Raw genomic sequence first — 24,040 nt, forward strand, 5'->3', positions numbered from 1 at the left:
CGGGGATTACGTGGGATGAGAATGCGTAGGATGCTTTGAAGGTCTGGATCGAAGGTCTTGATCAGTTTGTTGAGCTGGTGGGTGTGTTCTTTGGTCGGATCTGCGGGTAACCGTCTGTAGTGTTCCTGGTTGTCCAGTTGTCGGTATGCTTCTTTGCAATAGTCTGTTCTGTTCTGTATGACTATGGCTCCTCCTTTGTCCGCTGGTTTGATGACGATGTTGCGGTTGGTCTTGAGAGCGTTGATGGCGTTGCGTTGTGCTCGGGTGACATTCTGGACTGTCTTCTGAGTGCGGCTGATGAATCTGGCATTGACGCATTTCCTGACAGCTTGAGCATACATGTCCAGCTGAGGGCAGCGACCCTCCGAGACCATGCAGACGCTGCGACAACGGATGAACGGACACCGCGCAACAATCGCCAAACAGGAGGGTTCCCTCCCAGTCGGGGAACACTTCAGCAGTCATGGACATTCATCCACCGACCTTCGGGTAAGCGTACTCCAAGGCGGCCTTCGAGACACACGACAACGCAAAATTGTCGAGCAGAAATTGATAGCCAAGTTCCGCACCCATGAGGACGGCCTCAACCGGGATCTTGGGTTCATGTCACGCTACACGTTACCCCACCAGCGAACAAATGTTATCTGTTTTTAATATAATGGGTCATTTGCTGGCTCTCTCTGCCTTCCGGATGTTTCTGCCTCTCTCTGTGTTTTTTTTCTCTGTTTTTTTTCCCTGTTTGTTTTTTTGTTGAATGTGTATTCGGAGGTTCTGCAGGTAACACCTCTCTGTCTGAACACGGTGATTGCCTTGGCAACGGGCAGTTGCAGGGGCAGTCTGTAAACACCATGTATTATTGTTCAATATGTATAAATGCGTAGGCTTCAAGGAGATCTTGAAACATTTGCCTGAGGAAGGAGAAAATCTCCGAAAGCTTGTGAATTTAAAATAAAATTGCTGGACTATAACTTGGTGTTGTAAAATCTTTAAAAAGAATTCAGGAGAAAAACAAATTCTCATTTAACACATTCTTAGTGCACCAAGAGGAAATTAACCCACTTAATGCCCCGAAGTCCACTAAGGATTGATAGAGAGTTGATTGTTTGGTTTTGAATATCAGAAGGTTTACGTCAAGGTTGTCATTTCTTCCCACGTGTATTCAGCCTGCTGCTGGAGCCAGCAATGGAAATTTTGATGAAGACATGGGAGGCTATTAAATTACCTCCATTTGTCGCTGACATTGACCTAGTTACCAATAAAGATATTCCAAATTTTGCAAGTGGAATCAACACAATAAGTAGCTGATGTTTTCTTCCTTCTGCTTTCTGCCAACGTTCTCCACTTCACTCCATCCCACTTTACTCTACCCCAACTTTGCTGAAGATGTTGACTCCATTATGAGTATTCTTACACGGATGTTGGACATTCTCCAATATCTCACTCAAGCAACGATTATTCAAGCTTGAGTCTAGGCAGTGGGGCACTGAATTTCCTCGGGTTGAGCACCGGCATAAAGGAGGCAGGAGGGGACAAGTGAGATTGGTAAATGGAGTGGGTGGGTGTCCATTCTGAAGATCACCATGAGGGAATTTCCTCTGGGGACCGGCAGTAGTTTTATCTCTCTTCTTGAGTCCTGATGTAACAAAAGAAGGTGGGGCTGAGAGGATGGAATCATCTACCAAAATTCCTGCTGCTCCTGTCTCCTGTCTCCTGTGTCTCGAGGGAACCAGTAAGATATCTGCATTAAGTGCAGTGGAGCAGTGGAAATGGGGCTCTCAGATATGTTCCAGACCTGGGTCATGGGCCAGAATATTCCAAAATGTAAAATTTGCCCTAGTGAATCTTTCATCTTACAAAGGAGATTTATGATTCAGCCAGACCTACTGGCTTCTCAAAAAAGCAGCTAACCAGCACTGTGTTCCCTACATGCCCCACCTAGGGGACGCCAAAGATGTGCTGATACACATTTGGGCGCCTGCTGAGAATATTTAAAATGGCTCATCCTGGAAACTCTGGCGGGGGTCAGGATCGCAGGTGTGTGGTGGGTATAAGTCCCACTCCAACATAGTTACAGAGACGGACATGTGAACTTCCAAGAGTGGCCGCTGGATAACAACTAGCAGTGGGAACCTTGACAAATTTCTTTGGGATCTAGGGCCAGTGAGGCTGGTTCCAGCTCCCCTACCACTGCCCCCACCAAGATCAGTTGACTTAGCAGTTCAGGAATAGAATTAGAGAATCATAAAATGTTATTGCACTGGAAGTCAAATTGAACTATCATGTCTGTGCCAACTCTCTGAAAGCACATAGTTCCATTCCCCTGCCCTTCCCTCATAATTTCATTTTTTTCTTCTTCAAATATTTATCCACTTTCCTTTTAAAGACTATTAAACTTTTGTTTCCTGTATCCTACCATATACACTGTGTGTAAAAAAAAATAATTCTCCAACCGCTCATCTTTCTTCTGCTGATGATGTTAAATTTATGCCCTCTAGCTACTGATTCACCAACCAGTGGAAACAGTATGATGTGTTTGAGGCCCTTCCTGGCATCCTGCCCCTCCTATGTACCCATCCTTCCGGCCGGCTCCACATGAGAGCTAGCTGATTTCCCGCCCTTCCCAACCAGCGAGCTGCAGCAGGGCACCCAGCTGGCACCCGCTGCTTACCGGCAGCATTTAAACGAGGCCCGAAGCCAAATTTGGCTCAGAGTCGTTGCTCTGCCAACTTGGCTCCCATTTTGCGCCGGGTCAAAAATTTGAGCATTACAGCACAATTCTAAGGCACAAAGATTTCCTGAGCTTGTTAATTGTAACAACTGTTTCTTACAAAACTATGAAGTGGATTTTCATCTTAACTGCCTAGGTATAAAATATTACCTGGGTGGAGCACGGAGATAAAATTTTAATTTGGAGGATTGCACGCCCATAATGGAGGCCACCTGATTTTCTTTCCACTAATTTAAATGGAAGGAAAATCGTATGGTCTCTATTATGGAATGAGATCCTCCCAGACCGATTTTTCTCGATGTGTTCTGCTCACACAATGTTTTATGCCTGGATGGTAAACACAGAAATTTACCCCTATGACTTCAAGGAAAAAGCCTAAATATAAAAATATGAATTCACTGAAATTCTATACCTATACCATGCACACTTTCTGCTTCTCCACTGTCTGAACTAGATCTAGCGCACTAATGATATCTGATATTTAAGTTGTACTTTCGGGCATGTTTTGGTATTTTCACAAGATAGATGTGGATGAGGAAGGCAATTAGGCCCATCTTAGCTCATCTTTCCAGAAAGACTTGATCCCTGCATCGAATTTTTAAAAAAATATCACATTACCCTACCAGGAATGCAATGATACAGCCTCTACATCAATGTAACTTATAGGTGATTTATCAAAATCAAAACCACAAAATTGAAGTGGGATTTTCACACTGGAATGAATTACACATTGGATTCTTATTGTAAATACACTACAGTAACAGATCTGGTTAAAAGATTTAATCAAATGTGGGCAGTTATATAACATTTGCATTAAATTTAATAATTAACTAAAGGATATTAATTTAATTTGTTGATATAGATGTTTTACTCAATCAGGACTCAAATCAAAGGCCCCGATTTTAACAGCCCCCGCCTGGTGGGGTGAGCTGGGGGGGTTAGTTAAAATAAGGCGAGTCACTTACCCTTTCTGATCCCACTTCCTTCCCGTTGTGTCCTGATATTAACCTGCTCTTTTGAGCGCACACACAGGACTCCCACAGGAAAGAAGCAGGGTCCTACTTTAAATATGCAGATCAGTCCGATAATGTCATCAGGACCAGATCTGCAACTTTAATTGAAGGCCTGAGCGGGGGAGCAGTGACGGCTTCTCTGTCAGGCAAACTTGTTGGCAGCCGCATCTTGGGCCAGATGAGGCCCAGAATGTAAGTTTAAAAGTTTTATTTTAGGTTTCCTTGTGGGCCAGGAGGGGCTGAAGTGCTCCTCCGAGCCTTACAAGGAAGCCTAGGGCCTTCCTTGAGCCAGGCTACACTCCTCCGAATCTCTGTCACAGGCATCTCCTCTCTCCCGATCTCTGCTACAGGCTTCTCTCCTCTCCTGATCCTGCCACAGGCTTCTCCTCCCTCCCAATCTCTGCCACAGGCTTCTCCCCCATCCTGATCCTGTGCAGAGACATCCCCTCCTCCACCTCCACTAGCCTGCAAAGGGACCGTTCACACGGGTTCCTGGCTGCGGCCTCCTACCACCAGGTGCCTGCTCCCGCCCGCCAGTCAGGTAGTTAACCCATATGGATGTTGGGCGGGACTTTGCACAGATTTATTTAAATGAGGCCCTGCCTTGCCAGGTTCATTGCCTGCTACCGGGCACCCCCGCACCCTTTCTGCACCCCCCACTCCCAAAAAATCAGGACCAATGTGTCATACACATGGATCTTTAAGTGCAGAGAACATTCCCTTGGGTGCATCTTCCTGTTTGGGTAAGTTTGTGTTGGAAGATGGAGGCAGATTCAATCATGGCCTTCAAAAGGGAACTGGATAAGTACTTGAAAGGAAAACATTTGCAGGGCTACGGGAATAGGGTGGGGGAGTGGGACCAGCTGGATTGCTCTTGCATAGAGCCGTTGCAGATTTGATGGGCCAAATGGCCTCCTTCCGTGCTGTAACCTTTCTATGATTCTATGAAGATGAGAAGAACTATCACTGGGGAGGAGATACAGATAAAAATTAAACCACAAACAAAAATTAAATTTCTTTTTAAAAAGTCATCAAATGCTAGCCTGGATTTGCCTCCCAATTACTGACAGTTCCAGGGCAAATAATTAAGAAGAATGGAGTGACATTGCTTTCTGCCGAATCCTTGCCTCTAAAAATCACCATTGTAATTTTCCTCAGCCCCCACTGGCACTGGACCACAGTGACCACCTCAGTGCATGTAAATGAAAGCAGGAAGATGGCTTGTTCCACTGCCTGATTTCTGCCCCAGCTCCACCTCATGGTAACAGCGCCTGAATATAAAGGATGTTCAGGGCTGAATGGCGATGGGAACCATGGAGCAGTAGTGGAATAGGCCATTAGGCACAGTATTGTGCAGTTCTTCTGATTTTTTGCAATTTCACCCACCTGGTATTTCTGCAGTGCATATTTTGTGCCTCTATATTTCTGAGGTTGCTGCTCCCATTAAAGAAGAGGGTGGCCTACCCCTTTAAGTGGCTGTTGAGCATGAAACAGTGAAACTGCACAGGATTTCCCTCCCACACAGAGGTGGAGTCCCAGTGGAAGGCATATGTAGCACTGGGAGCCCACCCTGAATACTTAATTAAAATGGGCTGGGGTCACAGCAGGATCAACCCAGCAGACAGTTGTTCCCCTCCCCACCCCAGTTCCAGTGCAAGCACTGCTGATGAGGAAAATTTAGTTTTATATGTTTTGTCGACACTTATGGAGAGCGCAGATAATTTGCAGTTTTGCACATTTGCTGTCTTGCTAATAATTCCTGCTTGGACCATCACTCAGACTCAGTCTTAGTCTCAGTTTGATCATTATAAATAAATAAAAAGTTGTTAAAAATTACTGCTTTCATTATAAGATATGTAGATATTTTTAAATGGAAAGTAACAAATATTCTTTCTCTAATTTGATTGAAAGGCATAATTGTCAACAGTCTCTTTTTTACCACAGTCCTATTTATGCAAAAATTATCCCACACCAGTTCATGCAAAATAGTGAGTAAATATATCAAAACTCAATGTAGATATTAATAACATTTCCATAATAAAATAAAATTTCAATATAAAATTCTAATCAAATCCTTTTTTAAAGACCAGCAAATTATAGTATTTTAGATTTATTAAAAACAATCTGATTTTTGGCAAATATACACTCGAAAATGAAAATGAGGAAACATTAAAAATATGGTGGCAATGTCGAATGTGCAGTACTGATATGCAGATATTGATTTAAGTTTGAGTAGTGATTAAAATCTACTTTGGCAATGCTTAAAATGTCTGACTTTAAACAGAACTGGGTGAAAGTAGTTTGAACGCTAATGGGTCTAAGCCAGGACTGGAACCATTGCTGAATGAAACCACAATGTTCCAAGCACTTTATTGTCGTTTCTTTTTAAAGTATTATGATTATACTGTAACAGTTACCCAGGTCTCTAAGTTAAATATTCTCCTCCTTACTCTGATTTTAGAAAGTTTACTTATTCTTCATATATAATATTTATTTTAATTAGCGTTATGACTGCAATACTGCACACTTTAATGCTATATTATTGCAGATAGAGTTTTAGAAATTATTTTTGTAGATTTCCAACAATGTCCATAATAAAGAGTGCAATAATTTTTTACAAACATTCAATATTGCAGCAAGACAGTGGAACTCTCCTGAAAATGATAAAAATGTAACAGTAAAAAATGAAACTGTGAAATTGAAAATAATAAAAACCAGAGTTGACTACATTTTAATCTTACAGTTCAGATGACTTTGCTAGCCCCCTTGAACTTCAGTTTCATGGTTAAGCACATTGTCTGAAATTTTTGATTGGATTACTGCCTTTTAACTCACATGCATTATTCTACATGATTTGACATTTCAGATGACATTTTACATGAAGTGAAGGGGGGCCAGGTTAGAAAGCGGACGATGCCTGATGGATAAGGAGTCTGTAGGGACAACAATTTGAGCAGCATATCATGAGGTATCATAGCCAGAAAATCGATTGAGTTGCAGTGATATTTATGGAGTTTAAGCTACCTTATGATCTTCAAAGGCTCTGGGTATTTTGGTTCACCGCCATACTGATTGTCTTATGCTGCACCAATGGGAGTCGTGCATTAGGGCCTATAAGATATGCTGGTTGAAATGTTAGCTCACATTTGACAGACCACTGATGCGATGTTAATAACTGGGGATCACTATGTGTGTCGGTCAAAGAGCTAAGTAAATCCAAGTTTGCCCCAATACCACCCATTGGTTCTGAATCTTTCATAATTCTGACAGACATATTATCCATGATAGACAAGGCCACCAATTAGTGATATTTGTAGGAAACTGAGTGCAATCACAGACCAAGATCCTCAAAATCCCATGTAATAAAAACAGAATTTGGCTTATTGAGGCACTGCAAACCAATAGGCCTAATTATAAATGGTCGGGATCACAGAATGCAATCCCCAAAAGACCAAGAAAAAATCTTTAATCCCATGTAAGAAAACCAGAATTTGATTTATTCTTTCAAATTAAAACTGTGGCCCTAATGATAAATTGAGCTTGTATTTCATGTGCTAATATGATTTAACCCAATTATAACTAGAGTTTTCGCTATGAAGTAAATTTTAATTTTCCATGAAAAATCATAGGGGGTTGTGCCTGAAATCTAATATGAGCTCTTGACATGCAAAGCTCTCTACTGGAAGCACTGAAGATGAAAATTTACTCTTGTATGTATGGACATACATTTTGTACAACATTCAAAAATAACACAATGGCTGTATTTCCATGACAACCACAGTGAGTGAGAGTAACAGACTGTTGACCAAGATGTATTGTTGAGATCACAGATAATGAGTGCCAAGTAATATCTCGTCATTACACTATCTGGGTAGTATATTCCATACCATATTGTTATCATTAGTTTTACAATGCATTCTATTGGTGTCTGCCATCAAGTGATCTATGAATTTTTAGTTGTCAGTATTTTTTACTGCTTGGTATTTTGGGATCAGGAACCCTTTTGGAGTTTGGTTATTATGTCATGGATACTGCTCATTCTTGTGCTTTCTTCTACCATTAAAATAACAACATTAAAAATGTGCATGGAAAAATCACTTGATGGGATGAAATTAATTTTCCCTGCCCTTTTGCTGGTTAGTCATTGTCAGTAATGGGGTTAAACATTAGGCCGCATTATATTATACAGTTGTCCACAGATGTTAAAGGTTATAGTAGTGAAATACTGATCTTTAGGGCCATTGGATTGACATGGAATATTATAGAGTCTAAAGTTGAATGCTAAGAATATTATTGCACACTCAAGGTCTCTTAGGTACCCTTGAATGTAAGGGTTGTAGAAAGAAGAAAGAAATGACTTGCATTTATATAGCATCTTTCATGTCCTCTGGACATCCCAAACTGCTTTACAGCCAATGTAATACTTTTGAAGTGTAATCACTTGTGTAATGTAGGAAAACACAGCAACCAATTTGTGCACAGCAAGGTCACACAAACAACCAGTGAGCTAAATGATTAGATAATATGTTTTTAGTGGTGTTGGCTGAGGGATAAATGTTGGCCAGGACACCAGGAGAACTCCCCTGCTGCTCTTCAAATGGTGGGATCTTTTACATCCACCCGAGAGCAGATGGGGCCTCAGTTTAACGATTCATCTGAAAGATAGCACCTCTGGCAGTGCAGCACTCCCTCGTTGCTGCACTGAAGTATCAGCCTAGGCTATGTGCTTAAATCCAGGAGTGAGACTTGAACCCGCAATATTCTGACTCAGAGGCAAATATGCTACAACTGAACCAAGGATAACACCAAAACACATTCCTATCTACAAAAAGTGTGTATTGCTATTGCACTTGTTGGAAAGAGGTAGAGTGAGAACAGACAGAGTTGTTTAAATTTTCAACTATAACATCCTCAAACTGGACTCAGAAAACCGTGAGCAGAATTTATTTAATCATACACATGCAATAACAGATTGTATCTGCACAGCTGTAAAAAAGGATCTGATTTTCAGATTATTACCAAGAGGAAAAATAAATAAGATTCAGGTTGCTGCTAAAATAGCGGAAAATGCTAATATTTGATCATACATTCCAAAGTTCAGAGAGTGGGAAGACAATTCCTCGACACTGATACATAAACTAACCCCATTCAAGGTAGTGGGGGCAGGCTACATGTGAATTATCATGAATTATTATTGGTTGCTTTTGTCATAGTATGTGCTAATTCTGATATTTCTGCTGTGTTTATTTTTTATTAAATGAAAAACAAATCTTGCCCCTTTCAATATTTCAATGCCTATGGTGGAAAATCCCTGTGTAATAGTCAATTATTGTTGGATAATTTTGGCACAAATTATCACCTCTTCCCCACTGCCAATTTCTTGCAGTTGGGTGGCGAGGAAGTGCTGCTGATAATCAGACCTGATAAGCTGGAGCAGCTTGAATCAGGTACTTAAACTATGAAGAGGCTGCAAAAAACAGGGAATCTTTATACTTGAGAAAAGAAGCCTCAGGAAAATCTTACTGAGGATTCACAATTCTAAGGAGTATAGTGAAAGTGAATTCTAATAATATGTTTGAGATAATTATTACCTCTACAGGGGAACATGAACTCAAGTTAGGTGGAGGAAGGTGGGCAGGCAGCTTAGACTGAACAGGGATGATTTTCTTCATGCTAACACCTTGATTGTACCTGTAAATGAGGCAGAAGCATGACAAACGTTGAAGGCATCAAAGCAATTTCTTGCATATTGGATCTTGACGTGCATGATCCTCTGATTGTTGTCACACACTATCTGGACATTGAGGGAGTGGAATCCCTTCCTGTAGAGGTGGCTGAGTGGTTGTGAACACTCTCAAAGCAATGTAGGTGTCATCAATTGCACCCTAGACCTTGAGGAAGCAAGCAACCCCATAGAATGGTATGGCCATACCTTGCTGCTGCCTTGCTGTAATGCCAATGATGATGAATTGGCCCACTCTCCTGTAAAGGGCATCAGTAACCCGACAAATGCATGCCCTGTATGGTACCCTGGTTGATGTTACATAGTTGGCTGCCTGAAATGACCCTGTGCTATAGAAGTTGAGGGTGGTGGTCACCTTTATGGCCACTGAGAGATCAGTGTGAGCAGATGAATATGGCTTAAGGTCTTTCTGCAACAGGTCATAGAGATGCCCTATTGTCTCTTTGATAAAGTGCACTTACTTATGCACAACTTCTCAGAAAGACCCTCATAAGACCTGCGCTGTCTGTTCTATTGAGGGAGTGATACCTAGTGGGCTGCTTCCTCCTTAAATTGTACCTAACTCTCCTTAGCTCCATCCTGTGCTGTTCCTCATCCTCTATGATAATGGCATGCAATCATATGGCTATAGAAATACAATACCTGCTCCTGAGAAGCCTGGGGGCATCCAAAAATATGCCAGTGGGCCGGCCCTGTCAGAAGTAGTCAGAAAGAAATTACAGGTATTTGTAGTCAGAAACTGAGGAATTAGCAGAAGTGTTATAATGGTGCAAAATGAGTGGAAACAACTTCCAACCAATTTTCCTGCCTCAAGAAATTCTGTGTCCTTTATACACAGCTAATGCACTGAAAATGGTGAGGAAATTTCCCTCCCCTACTATAATTGTATTTCTAATATGTGATGGGGGAATACTTGAATAAAAAAGTACTCCCACTAGACTTTCCCTCAAGGAAAGATGTTTGATAATGCAGCAAACTATTTATTGTAGATGTTTACTTAGATTGAGGGATAATAATAATCACTACAGTTAAAACAAATCAGTGAACTAGAATTATTAATGTAATAATTATTGTGTTACTAAATATTAGAAAGCCTATACTGATCACCACATAAAGCTCGGAATAAATCATTATAGTTGAAGTACAGACTACCAGAAAAATCTGCCAGAAGTCTTGAAGCTGAAATCCTTGTGTGACTGACCTAGCAATTACACAAGAATTTTTCTTTTTATATATTTTTTAAAAGCCCTGCAGTGTAGACCAGGCTTGTCCTCTGTGGTGCTTTTGATTAGATTCCATAATATTCCACTATTGTTAAAGTTGTGGAGTATCAATTAGTTTTTTTTTCTGTTACTTTGTCAATTAGTGCTGAGTATATAATGGCCCATTTAGATTACCTTTTGATGTTTAGCATTTTATTGCATCTTAATTAATATATGTCCAGGGTGTTACAAAATTGCACTGCGATGTATTTACACCTGGTCTGAATTTATTGTATGTGTTTAATACAAATGATGTAATTGGATGTGGTTCACATAAAACGATGATATGATCAGTGCATGTAGCAGATCAGAGTATAATATTTTGGTTATTTAATTAGTGGTATGTTAAATGGTTGTTAACATTTTCCAGGCTGAAGATTTATAACGATTAATGTCAATTAGTTATTGCATTTACTAGGCCATTAGTCATCTCAGAATCTTGTCAGCTTGTCCTTAACTAACCTTTTCATTGATTTTCAAAGCCATTTTTTTTGGTGCTCTGCGCTTCTTTATAGTTAAAATTCATTTTGTTATTTTAAGAACATTTTTTGTTAGAATGTTCCCCTCTTGCGTGGTTTCAAAGGTGAGTTACTTATTTTTGCTTGAGGAGGCCCTGCCACATAAGGTAATGTCACATAACATTATGCTCACAAAGCCACCTACAGGTGCAATACCTTTGGACTGCTGTGACCACAAGCTGTTTTTAATATATAATAGATAAATGCAGGGGTGTTTTCTTTTGAAATGAGAACTACAGGTGAAGGGTTAAGGCCCATATTGCAGGACAGTACCAAAGTTGAAAGGAATACATCATTCTACATCATTAGATAAATTTAAAACAGAAATAGACAGTTTCCTAGAAGTAAAGGGAATTAGGGGTTATGGGGAGCGGGCAGGAAATTGGACATGAAGCTGAGTTCGAATAGGTCAATGCCCTGTGGGTGGCGGAGAGGGCCCAGGGGCTGTGTGGCCGGGTCCTGCTCCGACTTCTTGTGTTCTTTAGATTTGTGGTTGGGATCAGATCAGCCATGATCTTATTGAATGGCGGAGCAGGCTCGAGGGGCCGATTGGCCTACTCCTGCTCCAATTTCTTATGTTCTTATGTTCTTATGTTAATAAAAAAAAGCAAGGAAAAACAGTAAACAGTAAGCAGATCACAATAAGAATAGAATTAAAAGTCTGAGGATTGTAAAAAAAAGAAAGGAAGAACAAAGGGAAGTAAAGAGTTCCACAGTTTGAAATCCTGTGAAAGAAATAAATTAAAGTAGGAGACTGAACACCGACTCGGTTTGAAAACGATGAAAATGTAGGATGATGTATTTGGAGTTTAGGAGACAAGTTCAGAAAAGCAGTAACTAGCATAGCAGCGATAAAATGAAGAGACACAGCAAAGTTTGTGGTGAAGAGAGACAGGAAAGTTTTAAATGGAGTGAAAAAGAGGTAGCAAACTAGAGGAGAGAGATGGATCAAGCTTTTTGTTGAATCTTGTTCAGCAGTACAAAAGAGGTGTGCACTTGGATCACTCACCAGGGGAGTTACTCTGCTCCACTATCCACCCTGAAAACGAGCTAATCAGTGGGATGTGCTGATGGTTGTTCCCTAGTGTGATATTATAGGGGTAATTCTATGAATCTGTGCTCCCGCAAATGTGCAACTTCCTGATGTGTGTTCCCAGTGGGCAAAGCTCGGCCAGGGAGCACAAACAAATAAGATTAGCCCTAATGGGTCTGTAATGCTCAGGAAGGGTTCTCAAAGATACTGTTTGGAAACCTGCTCTGATTGGTATTGGTACCTGGTGGATGACAACCTTAGTTGGACACATTTCTTTGGACTATGCTGGGAAGGGCACACTGATCTTATCTCACTCCTAGTGCAGGTTAAGCTTGCAGCATTTAATATATGCTTCAAAATAATTCTGCTTCATGGTTTCATTCTCCTAGGCATGCAACTGAAGGGCTTCCTTCTGCCTATGTGCAAGATTAATGACCAAGCTGTGAGATGAATTTGTACCAAAAAAGGAACATGGTTGTAAAGAGGGAAGATTTGGGTATTTGACCCACCACCATCTCACTCTCTTGTTGGAGGCTTCAATTTTAACCTGGAGTGAGAAGGACATTTGCCAGAAATCAACGGGATCCTTTTTTGAATATGCAGATCAGGCTCTGCTCACATCGTCAGAGCTCGACTGCTATTTTAACCTTGGGCCTGAGTGGGGACGTAGTCGTGGATTTCCCACCAGGTCAACCTAATGAGAAGAGGAACTGGGATCAGAAAACCCCAAACAGGAAGGTCTTCTTAACTTTTGTTTATTTTCCTTGTGGGGCCAGAAGGATCAGGAGTGCTCCTCTGGGCCCCTCAAGGAACGATTAGCTCTCGCCTGCCCTGGGCACCATCCCCGCCCCGATTGTGAGGCCCTCTTGATGCCCACTCCTCCCAACTTACCTGAGTGCCATGGATCATTCCTTTGGCCCCTGGCACCCGTCTCCTGTCACATGACATTGCGCTCCCACCTGCTATTCATCTGCCACTTCTAGCCACATTCAAGCGGGAAACTGATTGGGGGGGGTATGCAGATGAGGCCTAGGAGTTAAAATCTTCCAGGCCTCACAGTGCTGAGGTCAGGACGGTTTGCCACCCGTTTCAACCCCCGCCTGTCCGATTTTTGCCCCAAGTTAAAATCGGGGCTTACGTGTCTTCGTTCAGGTCAGGAGGATAATGGCAATGCAATCATGCTTTTTATGCTCATCATGCCACTTGGGAGGAGTTCTTGACCTCTACTGTCCACCGAATGAGAGCTTAAACCCACCCTTGACAGTTGTCAAATGCTCAACTTGTGACTTTTCACCTTGGAATGGAGGTAAACAGGGCTTGTGTAGATTGAATTGGCTCCTTGAAGACATGTGATGGGAGATTGAAGCTGAGCCAACCCTCTGTGACAGACTTGGTAGTTCCTGGTCTGCAGTACTCCAAAGCACTTTTGATGGTTAAACACCAGACTGGCTCATTAATGGAATCTGGAGGGGTAAACCAGTCACTGGGGGCTGGGATTTTTCACACTTGGCTTAAGATAAACCTGCCTTAATGGATAGGGTTATCCTAGCTAGATAAGCAGCAGAAATGTTACTAGTGCTCTGTGCTAACATGGTGCACAGTTCTATTTTAAATGGTTTAATGCCTTCGTGAAAATAGCAGATGGAAGAATTTCAAAAAACATGGCATTCATATGCTGGTATCGCACAGCATGGTTGCACTCCAGAAATGTAAAGTGTGTTTGGACACTTAAAAGAAACAAGGTAATGGAGGAGATCAAGATGTGATGATTCATCCACTGATGATGAGAGGAATAGAGGTTGTGTGCATTCAGGGCGTGAAGGAGGTTGATGAACGTAGAATAAAATCATCAGCAAAAGAGTGGGTAGGGTTGGATAATTCTGGATACTAATAGGATAAATGATACGAATATGTTTTTGGAACTAGTAATATACAGTGCACCAACTACTGCAATGTAATGTGGCAGTAGTGTATCAGATGAGAATATCTATACTAAGCCATGAAAAATGGGAGAAATCATTATCTGTACATTAAGGTTGGGATATTGAGGCATTTACAACTATCGCATGCATTCAGCAAAAGCCTTTAAATAAGGTAATTCTCTAGATATCAATGTTTCTACAAACAAAGTACACATGCTGAAATTTCCTATTGGAAAACAAATACTGTACTTTTATAGCAAAATTCAAGAGCTACAAACCATGAATCTTAGATCATAGGTGAGGAAATATATTGGTGAATTTTTGGCCCAGTTCAATCCTACTGGTGGCGTAAAGTAGATGAAGTAAATGGGGTAGAAAACTTGGGCACTTTTGTCCCGTCAATGTACCGCGAGCACTTCCAATTGGGTGGGACATTGAAGCAAAAGCTTCATATAAATAATACAATGGCCTGCTGATGCGTGAATGTATTCACAGATTGCCAGCACACACGTGGAGACTCCGATGAACATTTAGGCTGCCCATATAAAATGGGTGTTATAAGCTGCTCGATTGTTGTGTGCTTACAGGAAGTTACAGTGGCCCTACAGGAATTTGGGCTCACTAGTTTATCAAGTTTTACATTATTGCTCTCCTCTGCATTACCGCTAGAACTGGATGGCCCCCTATGTTGCGGTGGTTAAAATTGCAGGCTGTACAGCTTCAGCATAACCTCTGGAGAATTAGCTGAACTAGTTAGTCAGTATAACCCAGCATCCCATTTGCTTTGATTATTGCTGTCTCCTGTGGACATGGTAAACAATGAGTTAACTAATCCCCAAGTCCCTTTCAATGCCCCCCCCACCCCCCTACTTGCCAAGCTCTATTCTGTCCATGAACTATCTGTGCCTGTTCATACTTTCAAAATATGCAATAGCTTGTCCATATTGAAATTCATTTTCCATTGATCATACAGCTGCAAACCTGGCAAACTCTCTTTGTAAGATTTAGGCTGGCATATCTGAGTCCACAGTCTGGTGTTATCTAACTACTTTCCATTGAGACTCAGACTCTAGGTTATTTATGTAATTCTCATATTTTTCTCAGTACTTAATTCTGCTTAGGAGGGGGTCCCAGTAGGAACCCCTTGACATCTCTCTTCTTTTGCTGCCTATCTCCCCTTAAAGCTAGTCTCTGCTTTGTACCAATACTGCACTCTTACCTATGCACATATGCCTGTTAGTAAATATAATCAGGAGAAAATATAGCCTTACATTACAGCTGGGTTAATGATCTTGATTCTCTGTTTATCTCATTCTTTTTCTCCTTGCATCTCTGCCTTTGCAATTATCGTGTTCTGGTAAATATTTATCGCTCAACCAACACCACTAAAACAGATTATCTGGTCATTATCTTATTGCTCTTTGTGGGACTTTACTGTGTGCAAATTGGCTGCCACGTTTCCTACATTACAACAGTGACTACGCTTCAAAAAGTATTTCATTGATTGTAAAGCACTTTGGGACGTCCTGAGGTCATGAAAGGTGCTATATAAATACAATTTCTTTCTTTCTTTTATTTCTTATTTTCAGTGACCTGATACCAATTTGAATATAAATTATTAGTTTTCCATTGCAATAAGAGGCAATAAATGTCCTTTTTCCAAATACAATCGTGCAATGTTATATTTTTTGCACTGTTGTTTTTAGATGCATTTGCAATCCTGCCTTTTGATTGTTGCAATTAAACCATTTTTTTCAACAGAAGAAATATCAAGGCATTTTTACATTTTCCAATTATTCACAAGAGAATGTTTCAAATCACATCCTGTATAGATTCTTAATTTTTTGGGAATTTTATTTTTTCTAAATTTAAACTGCACATAAGCAATCTCAGAAATGACAGGTTAATCTGGATATCATCATAAAAAGTATATATATATGGATGCACTTTATTTAAATCCTGCAGTATGTTAAATAACATGCTTTAGGGTTAAGCAAAATTTTGGTTTTTCATAAATAGCACTAATTTGTGGAGAAACAGTAGAAAAAATCCTATAAATATAATCAGCAAAAAGAGCCTAATTCCCTATTTACTAATCCTTATGGGAGAGGCAAATTCAAAATCTCATTGTTTACCTTTAATTCATTTTTAAATTCTACTTTTGAATGTTTCAAATTTTTACTTGCAGCTTATATGATTTCAAATGCTCATCAGAACTGATTAAAATAGTTAGGTTTTAACAATAATCAAGCAGAATTAAATACAGAAACAAAAAAGTGATAAGGCATGGTTAAAAGAAAATTACATATTATATGGGATCTCCTTGAAGAAAAATGATATTTTTTTTACTAATAGTCCATCCAAGTAACCCTTATGCATATCATATACTCAATACGTCCCTATATTACTTCTAAGTCCTCAATAATACTAATAAGAAAACAAATAACTTCAATCACTGAAAAACCCTTCTCCTGTTTTAAGGAAGATGTAATAAAAATTAGAAGAGTGTTGCAACTGGCCCACCAGAACTGTCATCTTTTTTCATTTGTGCAGGGACTGAAAATGCACACTTCCATCCCCTGCAGCCTCATCCCATTTCCATAGCAGCATGATATCTGTACAAAGATGTGGTAGACTTGCCATCACTGAAAGATGCAAACAGGGTTGAAACTGAGGATGACCACCAGATAGTAAATATTCTAAATGATTACTTCCTCAAAGAATTCATAAGGGAAGACACGAATGATATGCCCTCCCCTAAAAGGAGTACCAAGGTATAATTCAAGACCTCGGTATAAATGAGATGGCAGTCTTAGATAAGCTAGCTTGGCTAAAAACAAATAAATCCCCAAGATTACATATTTATCCCACAGTGTTGAGCAAGATTAGGGAGGAGATTTGCAAGGTACCACCAATTATTATGAGAGAGTCATTGGACACTGGGGAAGTACCAACAAAACAGACACAGGCAATGACAGACCCATTAGTCTTATTTAATTCCATGATTAATAATGGAATGGATTATCAGAAGTACATTTGGGGTTATCTGTACAACAACCTAGTAAACAATATGGCTTTAGACAGGAAGATCCTGCCTGACCAAACACCTTAATTTCATTGAAGAAGTGTCAACCCTGTTGAGTTGATAAACCCTATAATATTGTGTACTTAGACTTCCCAAAGGCATTTAATAAAGTTCTGCATGAAAGATTACTAATTAAACTGAATGTTGTGAGGATTAAGGGGAAAAGCTTTGGTTTGTGTAAGAAGCTGACTGGTAGGAACACTGGGTACTAGTTGAAGGATTAATGTCAAGGATGCCACGGGGCTCATTGTTGAGACCTCTATTATATCTAATTCACCTCATGAATTAGATTCTGAAACTCAACACAAATTGGTTACATTTGCAGGTGATGCCAAATTAGGAGGGACAGTGGAATCGAAGGCGGCTGCTCATAAATTACAGCACGAGATAAATAAAATACGTGAGTGGGCAGGACGATGATAGATGAAATTTAATGCAGACAATGTAAAATGGGCAACATGCATATTTCATGAATGGTATTGAAATAGAAAAGATGAAGTTGAAAGAGACTTAAGAGTCTTAGTAGACAAAACACTCAACATGTCCATCCAATGCAGAGAGCAATTAACAAAGCCAATAGAATATTAAATTGCATAACTGAAACAGTGGAATACAAGTCAGAGGAAATTGTGATCAAACAGCACAGTGATCTGGTCAGACCACTCCTTGAGTACTATGTCCAGTTCTGGTCTCTGAGAAACAAGGGGGACATTCAAGTTGGCACAGTAAATAGCATAGACAGTAGCAGAAAGTTGCAAAGGGACATTGATAGATTAAATGAGTGAGCTAAACTGTGGCAGATGGAGTTCAGTGTGGGAAAATGTGATGTCATCCACTTTAGACCAAAGAAAGATAGATCAGAGTATTAAGGAAGTAGTAGCAGGACATTTGGAGACTCATAATACAATCAAGGAGAGTCAGCATGGTTTTATGAAGGAGAAATCATGTCTGACAAATTTATTAGAGTTCTTTGAGGAAGTAACAGGCAGTGTGAATAAAGGGGAACCAATGGATGCAGTATATTTGGATTTCCAAAAGGCATTCGATAAGGTGCCGCATAAATGATTACTGCACAAGATAAGAGCTCATGGCATGGATAGAGGATTGGCTAACTAACAGAAAACAAAGAGTCAGGATAAAAGGGTCATTTTCAAATTGGCAATCTATAACTAGTGGGGTGCCGCAGGGATCAGTGCTGGGGCCTCAACTATTTACAATATATATCAATGACTTGGATGAAGGAACAGAGTGTCTTGTGGCCAAATTTGCTGATGATACAAAGATAGGTGGAAAAGCAAGTTGCGATGAGGACACAAAGTGTCTGCAAAGGGATATTGACAGGTTAAGGGAAATGGCAAACATTTGGCAAATGGAATATAATGTGGGAAAATGTGAAGTCATCCATTTTGGGAGGAAAAATAAAAAAGCAAAATATTATTTGAATGGAGAAATACTACAAAATGCTGTGGTACAGAAGCATCTGGGTGTCCTCGCACATGAAACACAAAAAGTCAACATACAGGTGCAACAGGTATTCTGGAAGGCAAACGGAATATTGGCCTTTATTTCTAGGGGGATGGAGTATAAAAGCAGGGAAGTCATGCTACAACTATACAGGGTGCTGGTGAGACCACACCTGGAGGACTGCATACAGTTCTGGTGCCCTTATTTAAGGAAGGACATACTTGCATTGGAGGCGTTTCAGAGAAGTTCACTAGGTTGATTCCGGGTATGAAAGGGTTGTCCTATGAGGAAAGATTGGGTCTATACTCATTGGAGTTTAGAAGAGTGAGAGGAGATCTTATTGAAACATATAAGATTCTGAGGGGACTCGATAGGGTAGATACTGAGAGAATGTTACCCCTCATGGGGGAATCTAAAACTAGGGGGCATAGTGTCAGAATAAGGGGTCGCCCGTTTAAGATGGAAATGAGGAGGAATTTCTTCTCCAAGAGGGTCGTGAATCTTTGGAATTCTTTACCCCAGAAAGCTGTGGAGGCTGAGTCATTGAATACATTCAAAGCTGAGTTAGACAAATTTTTGATCAGCAAGGGAGTCAAAGGATATGGGGAAACGGCAGGAAAGTGGAGTTGAGGTAAAAATCAGATCAGCCATGATCTCATTAAATGGTGGAGCAGGCTGGAGGGGCCGAATGGCCTACTCCTGCTCCTATCTCTTATGGTCTTATTCTAAATGACAAGAAGCAAGAAACTGTGGATGTGCAGAGAGATTTAGGGGTCCAAGTACAGAAATCACTAAAAGCTAGTGGACAGGTACAAAAAATAATTTAAAAGGCTAATGGAATGTTGGCCTTTATCTCAAGAGGACTGGAATACAAAGGGATGGAAGTGATGTTAAAGCTGCACAGAGCTCTGGTTAGACCCTATTTAGAGTACTGTGTTCAATTCTGGGCACCGCACCTCAGGAAGGATATATTGACCTTGTAGGGGGTGCAATGCACATTCACTGGAATGATACCGGGACTAAAAGGGATAAATTATGAGGGCAGATTGCATAGACTGGGCTTGTATTCCCTTGAATATAGAAGATTAAGGGCTGATCTGATTGAGGTGTTTAAGATAATCAAATGAGTTGATAGGATAGATAGAGAGAAACTATTTCCTCTGGTGGGCGAGTCCAGAACAAGGGGGCATAACCTTAATATTAGAGCTAGGCCGTTCAGGAGTGATGTCAGAAACACTTCTTCACACAAAGGGTAGTGGAAATCTGGACCTCTCTTCCCCAAAAAGCTGTTGAGGCTAGGTCAAATTTTTATTAGGCAAATGTATTAAGGGTTATGGGACAAAGGCAGGTAAATGGAGTTAAGATACAAGTCAGCTATGATCTAATTGAATGACAGAACAGGCTCGAGCGGCTGAATGGCCTACTCCTGTTCCTATGTTCAGAGGCAGGGCAGAGAAGAGCCATGAGTTTGATTCTTAATGTCAGGTGTCTGAGTTGTGAAGAAAGACTGGAAAGACTTGGGCTCTTCCACTTGGAAAGGAGATACCTGTGAAGTGATCTTATTGAGGTGTATAAGTGGTATGGCAAAAGATTAATCTGGAATATTACTTTGAATTAAACTGTGGGTGTAGGACAGGGGGACTTAGGTTCAAACTAGTAAAAGGTGAGTTTAGGATATAGGGAGGTTCTTCTTCACACAATGAGTGATGGAGGTGAAAACCCTGGAATAATTTAAGAAATAACTAGATGCCTCATTGGGGGTAGCGTAGGTTGCTCTGGATGGATGGATTAAGATAGGTTGAATGGCCTTCCTCACCGATAAGTATCTTGTGATCTTGTAATCAGACCCATCACATTACCTCATTCTGAGGGAGCTTGGAAGTTGACAGGACTTGCTAGCTTGACCTCACTTTATTAAAATTTGTTTTATATACGCATATTTATTTTGTGCTGGTGCTTGGGAATGATGGTATCTTCTTCGAGGTGTTGTGACTGATGAGAATGACCTAGAGGAAAGAGAAAAAGAACAAGTGATAGCATGGCACTGAGAGGCTGCACAGTCACAGATAATATTGTTTGATGTAGTGCTTGTGCGTTCTTCAGAGGTTCATGAACGGATGCAGGTGTTGTACGCTATCTTGTCCTGCTGAGAGAGGGAGCAAAGTTAGTGAGTGTCTCGTACAAAGAAGAGTGCAGATGTGTGGAGCTTCTGCTTGTTATACAGATGTTGAGATGGAGAAGAAGTAAGATGGAATCAGGATGGGGAGGTGTTGATTTGAACGCAGGTGTAAAGTGAGGAAGAAATGGAGGGGAGGGAGCTATTGAGAATGCTGGGGGAGGAGGAAAAGAACTGTTGCCATGTGTTGTTGGGAGATATGGAGAAATGAAGAGCTGTACTCACCCTTGTTACTTTTATGCATTCACTGAAGCGTTTCCTGCACTGCATTCAGATCTGGGGATAATGCTCCTGGAGCTGACAATCTCAACAATCTCTCTCCATGCCTGGTACACTTGTTTTTTTGGGAGCCTCCTGGCACTGGCTGGGAAAGAACATCCCTCCTCACCCTGACCACTCCCAGCAGGATGTCCAGGGAGTCCTCAGAGAACCTGGGGGCTTGCCTGTGACTCATGCTGACTCACTGAATAAAAATGATTAATCAATAGTTCGTATGTCAATTATAATTATTGTGACAGCCAGCAAATACATTAATAATCTATCCTTCATTATACCATTTGTAAAGTTATCATTGTAATCTGCAGATTCTTGTATTAGAACAAACAGGTTAATTGTAATTTTGGACTAACAATATGGGACATTCATTGTGATAGAGTACCTCTGATACTTTTCATCATTATCAACAACATTTTCATTTCCACGATTATCTCATGCCACATCAATGCTATTCTTTTATAAATTACATAATATTTTGCTACATTTTCTTTTCAGTGCACAAAATATAAATTGGTCACTGGTAGCCGGTGAAGTTCTCTAGAGACCTAATTTTGCCTGTAGCGCTACCTAACATGCGGTTGATATAATCCTTCTGCATCTCACGTGTTAACACTAAAAAAAAAATCAGATGGTACTTTAAAAATAATGAGCCTCAAAATCCTTGGGCCGCAATCCCAGTAGTTACTCCGGGATTGTATCTGCCAGTGTGTCCTTCATTGCTGATCCCGCCGGAGTATGTACGGTCAGTGAGTGGGCACCTAGAGGGGTAAAATTCAACTTCAGGGGGGCTGCAAAATGGGCGGTAGTCAATGAAAGGGTAAATCAGGCCAATCCACTACCGTCTGCTTTGCACCACTGCCGAAGTTGAATTTTACCCTGCATGTGTTTGTTATAGAGTTCAGCACAACAATCATCATTTGGTGAAGAGGATGGACTCTTGCATGCTACAGTTAAGGCACACTTTTCAATTTATTACTATTTTCTAATAAAAAGCTTCTATATATTTCCTGTTCTCAGCCGTCCTGAGACTGAATTAAATTGTATTTGTGAGACGATGGGAGGGAACTGCAACATCTACCAGCTGATCACAACGCTTGTTTATCCTCACATAGACCTAATAATACTTGCACTGTCCATAATAAATCTGTGCTGTGTAAGTAATAGATAAGAGACTGGTATTTTTATGCTTGCCATCATATGCCCCCCTTTATCATTTCCTGTGTCATTTAATGCACACTGACAGTTTTGAGAAGAATCAGAATCACTACCAGTTCTTCACAACAGCATATGGCTATGTGTATCGCTCTCAGGACCATGTACTCATTAATATGTCTCTTGTTGTCTAATCAAATAGCACAAAAACTGAGCTACAAAGACCTGGAACAGTCAATAAAATACTGTCATCAAAAAGCAAATTACTTGGTTTTACAAATGATAGCAAACATTTGAACATCTACAAGCAATGACAAATTAAATGTCAATAACTGTACAGTTAAGTGATCATTATTTTTGATGATTCCAAACAAATCCAACTGTAGTTTCCATTTTGGGGTCAACTTGATTAGTAAGTGGTTTCAGCCAGAAAGGGGAGAATCAACATGGAGCTAAAAGAGACAAGTGGATTGCTCACGATAAACAATGTGTGAGATTGAAAAATACTCAGATTCGATATTAAAACAGCAACACTTGTTATGCAAATTGGGAACAAAATTTGGAATATATACCATTACTTTTATACTAATGCATTGTACAACTTTTTTCCAAATATTTATTAACCTAGAAATTAACCTATTAACCTAATATCACTGGTGATATTATCAGATGAATGATTGGCATGATTGTATAACATTTTTTTTATCCGCTATTTTAATGCAGACATTATTTTAAATGGGTTATCACTTCAGCTAAAATGTTGGACAACGGAATGTGATGAACATGTGATGTGTTCATCTGCTAACATCGGCAATAGTCATTTCTAGGATATCATGATAAAACAATAATTCTATGTACACTGAGTGCTAAAATTTTACATAAGCCATGACAGTATTATTAAACTGCTATATCATATGGAGAGAGAATCCTTTTTTTTAAGTTGAGCTTGTTAAAAAATGATGGTTGTGATAAATAATGCATATGGATGTGTATGTGTGAACTGGTACAGCTCAAACCACATGCTACACTGATATGCAAGTTGAGGCACGACTCACAGAATAAAAGAGGGTGACAAGGGACAGATGATTCCAGTAGCTCATCAACAGCTAGACATCAGGGGGTAAACTTTAACCCCAAAAACAGGTGGATTGGGGGCAGGTGGGGAGTAAAAATACTTGGTTTTCAGAGCGGAACTGCATCCCGGCCCCAACACACTTGCTTCTGGGTCTAACCAAGGCAGGTTTGCCTGCATGTGGAGAGCAGACGCCAGGAAGTCTCGCCCCCACTTAAATCTGGCGGGCCGATACTTAAAAGGGCAATGTACCTCATTGAGATACTTGAGGTACTTAATATTTTGTGTATTGGAATAATAAACAACTTTAACCTTACCTCTTCTGGTTTCCCATTCATGTCTGAGGTGAGTGCCTTTATTGCACTGCTTGTGGGCCTGGAGGAGCAGGAGTGCTTCATCTAGGCCCAACAAGGTCAACCGGCCAACAGGAGCCCCGCACTCGGCCGATCCCCCCCCCCCATCCCGATGATACCCCACTCACCCGATGGTGGACCCCCCCCCCCACCAGATGGTGACCCACCCACCTTGGTGGATCCCACCTATCTCCGACACTTCACCCGACCTCTAGCGACCTCCGATCTCTTCATCAGCCCCCC

This window comes from Heptranchias perlo, chromosome 1 (assembly GCF_035084215.1).
Source record: "Heptranchias perlo isolate sHepPer1 chromosome 1, sHepPer1.hap1, whole genome shotgun sequence".
Classification (NCBI taxonomy): domain Eukaryota; kingdom Metazoa; phylum Chordata; class Chondrichthyes; order Hexanchiformes; family Hexanchidae; genus Heptranchias; species Heptranchias perlo.